The sequence below is a fragment of the Strongylocentrotus purpuratus genome, unplaced genomic scaffold (genome assembly GCF_000002235.5).
Source record: "Strongylocentrotus purpuratus isolate Spur 01 unplaced genomic scaffold, Spur_5.0 spur5_contig_856, whole genome shotgun sequence".
In the NCBI taxonomy this organism is placed as follows: domain Eukaryota; kingdom Metazoa; phylum Echinodermata; class Echinoidea; order Camarodonta; family Strongylocentrotidae; genus Strongylocentrotus; species Strongylocentrotus purpuratus.
The window spans coordinates 703,484-708,393 of NW_022145564.1; the positions used below are offsets into that span (position 1 = coordinate 703,484).

The 4,910-nt window shown below is 36.9% G+C and overlaps 2 long non-coding RNA genes across 2 annotated transcripts; one reads left to right on the top strand and one right to left on the bottom strand.

Moving 5' to 3' along the window:
• Nucleotides 1-2,106, bottom strand: LOC115928781. Its single transcript, XR_004066216.1, has 3 exons — nucleotides 1,723-2,106; nucleotides 865-968; nucleotides 1-633 (listed from the first exon to the last, which is right to left on the bottom strand). It is a non-coding gene; the product is annotated as an uncharacterized LOC115928781 (long non-coding RNA).
• Nucleotides 2,107-2,341: 235 nt separating this feature from the next.
• LOC115928783 lies at nucleotides 2,342-3,885 on the top strand. The gene is made up of 2 exons (XR_004066219.1): nucleotides 2,342-2,905; nucleotides 3,350-3,885. It is a non-coding gene; the product is annotated as an uncharacterized LOC115928783 (long non-coding RNA).
• The last annotated feature ends 1,025 nt before the right edge of the window (nucleotides 3,886-4,910 follow it).

The following is a 4,910-nucleotide window of genomic DNA, read 5'->3' on the forward strand; positions in this document are numbered from 1 at the left end:
TTTCCATGTATAATTCAATGAACCCAACAGTATGCACACTTAAAATCAAAAGATCTGAAAGGAATATTGTATATAACATATCAACAATTATGTTCAATTTATTTATTTTTCTTATAACAGAAAAGATTGTTATTCATTATGAATACGATAATATAATTGAAGGTCAAATATTAAGCTCCAATAGCCTCATAATCTGCTACTTAAAATTATTAGAATTCAATGTTATGCGTTTGTTGCACTACTTTTTCCCATTATGTTTACAAACAAAGCATAGTCTACTTTTGAGCCGTATTTCTTTTGCAGGGAATCTGTTATATCATGACTTGCACTATATTATAAAACACATTACAAAACATAATTTCTTAAATGACTCAAAATCACAATTTTTCCAGTGAAACAATGAACATCTGATGTACATAAAAACATCCTTATGAGTAATGGTTGCTTTGTGGTTCACACACACAACAAGGACATATCAGGCTTTTTATCAATGGTTGCTTGTTTGTTACCATAGCTTCATGTTATGAGGATTATAATACATAGGTTTTGATCCCCATGCAGTCACAGTTACAGCAGATAGAGTCTGGTTCATTGAAGAGGCTAAGTAGAACTTCATAGTCCTTGCAAGTATGTCTGTTGAATAAAAAGAGAAAAAAAAATGAAAGGAAGCACATTGAAACCTATTTCTGTTAAACATTAAAAAGGTCTTGCATGTACATTGTGGCCAAAGTGGACTTACATGCACATTGTGGTAAAAGTGGAGTGCATAATCAATTACTTGAAAGTATTGATGGAAAAATGTGAATGAACAAATGCCCTCCTTGAAGTACCTGGGCATACAAACAACTTATTCGTACAGCCTACCTGTCAGAAATTCAGCAGCTCAGTAGTTCTCCTTCCTCTCTCTGAATTTGTCTCAATTATCAGGGAATTTGCCTTCATTTATTTTACTGAAGAAGAACATCATCCTGAAACAAAAATAAAAAGGTTTAGACCTCATTAAAATATCAAAGATCTACTCCATTGATAATTGGTCTTAGTTATAGTGTCAATCATATTCTAACTTTAAAAAAAAAATTAAGGCGCCTTTCATGTAGGCAGTGACTAGGCACCCCCTCCCCACTCAGTTACTAGTAATCATTGATTTACAGAATGACTACCGGTATCTCTTTTAAAGTCAAGAACAAACATACACATTCTTGCAGTACTATCTCATAAATGTGCTTGCACCCAGTTGTACTTGCCATGTCATGGCCTAAGAAAGCCCTAAGTAGTTAAAGTCAATAGCCAAGTTAGTCCCTTTCCTAAAATCAAGTCTAGAGGTCTACATCTTACTTAGATAACCAGCCGACAGTTGGCCTAACCTAGATGTAAACGCAGCCTGGGTTGTAGATTTTACAAGGCCCTAATCGTTAGAGCCCAACTTTTCCATTTTAGTTCAATCTAACATTAGACCAAAGATGTCTTATTGTTTATTACCTGTCAGGAGTGACTGGTAGCCATGGCAATCGAGCTGAAAATATTAGCTCGTGCCGATGTAAAATGAATAAAAGTTTGAGTGTAGTTTGCACCTACATTCATCAGACAAAACAATTTTAAATCACTTCATAATGTACCTGTAAACACATCTGCAAATTCATGAAATCAGCAGATCTTTTTAATAAAAATTGTATAAACATGATTTAGTTTACAAAATTTAGGAGTAATTACAGCTTTACTCACCAGCAGACTTTCCAAGAAAAATGGAGTATCTATTTTTCCTGTTCAGGAAATAACTGGTGTTGGGCCAACTGGCTTGAAGACGCCTATGTGGCTGCAATCAATAGCACCGACCATATTAATGCCAGGGAAATGGCAGTAATTATAAAATTCATGTTGGGTCTGCACTCTGCAGGACTGCCTCTCTTGTTGAAGGAATTGAGATGTATTGGTTCGATCTCCTGGCAATGGCTATTGAGATGGACTTCACAAGGCGGGACACCGTAGCTTGGGAGAGGCCTTCTTTTTTCATCCCCATGCATCAATTGAAAAGAACCTGAAATAGCAGAAAATCAAGATGAAAATTAATTAATTATGTTGATATTTGATAAGAAATTACAATTTCTCTTTCTCTGTAGTTTACTAACTAGGCCTAATAAAATAGTATTATTAGATCTAGACTAAACTACTGTAACATTATCAGCAAATGTATGTCAAAAAAGGAAGCTTCTTTCCATTTCCTTTCAATTTCTACCTGTCTAGACTAGACTCTTATTGATGAAATTTAGATCTAGGTCTAGTAATATTGTTTAAAAAATGTTTTTCTTGGAGGAGGGGGGGGGGGGGGGGTGGTTGGTTATTGTCACAATGTGACTGGGATTTCTTTTTTAGACAGAGAATGTAATGGACAGGTGTTAGATGAATAGATGTTGTTGGTAGCAATTTACTAGGTCAACTAACTTGGATTTACTAGGTCAACTAACTTGGGTCTCTAGTAGAGCAGGTGTCTGTCTTTGTCTGTGTGTGGGGAAAGGATGAGGAGAATGTTAATAGGAAAGTTGTGTATAGAGGATTCAGTAAAAGGAATTTGGATGGACAGTTTTGGCATGAGAGGAATACAAAGAATGTTAAGGAGGTTACTATTGAGAGAGCCAACGTGGATTAGAGATTTAGGGTAGTTTAATCAGATTGCACATGAGATCTCGAGAGGAGCAGACCTTTCAGAATTTGGTCTGACTTTGGGGAGTGAATGAGGGGTGTTGGCCACGAAGGTAAATGTTACAGCCACAGGCTATAAGCATGCTGTTGCTGGCATAGACTTTCCCTATACTATGGGACCAGGCAAGAACCAGGCAGCACAGGCCGACGTGGTAGAAGCCTCATCAGCCCTCGCCTCATCTTGAATCATCATTTGAACATCTGAACTGTAAGTTACAGAAATAAATGTATTACCTTATTTGTAATTATCTGGAAGGAAGGTTAATGTCATACATTTCATACATTTCATAAAGAGAAAGATATTTTCTATGTACTACGAGATAATGGATTTTTGTGTTTTATCTTGCTTGTTGAATAAGGAAGACTTAACCTTGATTATTTTGTTTGCTTAGAATATATGAGGTTTAAGAAATTGTATTGCACTGAAAAGTTATACATGTATAACTATGTAAGACATTTTCTATAATTTCTAGGTGAAAGATACCGTACATGGTCATTTATAAATGTCGCCTATTTTAGTGGTTTATGTCAGTGAAGCTAAGCTCTAGAGATTGTAAATGATGGTTGTAAATTGTTAGGATTTACATCGCTATAGCTATCGTGTTTATTTTTGTAGATGGTTGGCTATTTGGTTTCCATTTAATTCTTTTAGGGACAAGCTGGGCTCGTAGCCATAACCCTAGGCACCATCAGTGAATGGACATGTGTTCGTAGTCGACACGCTCAGGCAACCTACTCGCGTCAAGTCGTTGAGTCAACGACCAGTGCTGTCGTACACCGGTCAGGCTTAGCAGGTCATGCATCATATCGCACCGGGTTACTACATACACCAGAGGATTTCGTTCCGCCTATTCAGAAACAGGAAGAGGTGGTATTTACGAACTCTAAATCGGGACTCTTTAACCCACAGCCGTTTACTTTTTATATAAAGACCGGGCTAGAGTCGGTGGGAGATTAACTGTATTATACCTCGAAGGATGACCTGGTCATCAGGTAATCTTTTTTCCTTTGGAAATATGGAGAATTATATTGTGATATAATTGAGTACCGATAAGTCGACATAAACAGTGATAGGATATACTCCTATCTAAGTTCATAGTGATGCTGAATCATTTTATTTTTGTCAATTATTTGCATGTTTAATTATATAGAGCCGATGGCTCTTAAATAAATTGTTTGTACACTATATTTTACTCTTGAAATTGCTTGATTTTCTTGTGATACATACTCATTTCATCAGAACCTAATTTATCGTCAGACCATAATAATTTACAGTATTTAAATCTGACAGTTATGAAAATCATCATCATCCTGTAGAAAATTATCGCACCAACAGCCACAACTAGCACTGCAGCTCAGGCAGAGGTGATACCAGACCGAAATGTCTGTCTCTTTCGTTCGTTAGCCTCTGATTTGGGTAGGGTCGGCTGAAAAAGAGGAGCCGACCCTACCCAAATCAGAGGCTAACGAACGAAAGAGACAGCTAGATCTAAATTTAGGCCTAGTGCTAGTCCACTTTTAGGCAACAGCGTCTCGAAAATCCACTATAACAGTAGTTTCTACGTCTAGTAATGATAGTTTTAAGTTGGTGTTAAGGTGGTACATGCGTACGAAAGTATAATAGTGCCAAGAAAAAAATTACCCGGTAAGAAATTGCTCAATCTCAGGAAACGAAAATGTTAACCGACAATTATTTGCACGTATGGGACTGGTCTGCAACACTGTGAACATTTATCAAGTTTTCCCCCAAATTTATTCAGTTAAAAGCATTTTAGATTATCACCAGTACAGCAACATGAAAGTAACAAAAATACTTTATTAGCTGGTGTAACTTTTATGAGCGCTTATCCATACAAAAGAGTGTAAATTGTTATCAAATATAGAAATTCAAATGCAAAACTTACCGTTCACACTCTCCGCGGACAGTCGATTTAACTAAAAAGTGACGTCACGCGAAGTTAGGCCGAACTATGACGTATTTAAACCTGCCCTCTGAGCGGCCTAAAGTTAGGCCGAACTATGACGTATTTAAGCCTGGCTTATCTTTAGGCCACCTTCGAGAATAGCAAAAAAGATAGTCCATGGTTTAAACCAGGTTTAGGCCACTGATTTAACTTAGGCCGCTTTCGAGAATACCACCCATTATAAGTTTAATGTCCGAAGTTCTTCTCAATATTATACACACTCCTCTGCACATGGATGTTCCGTGGCTG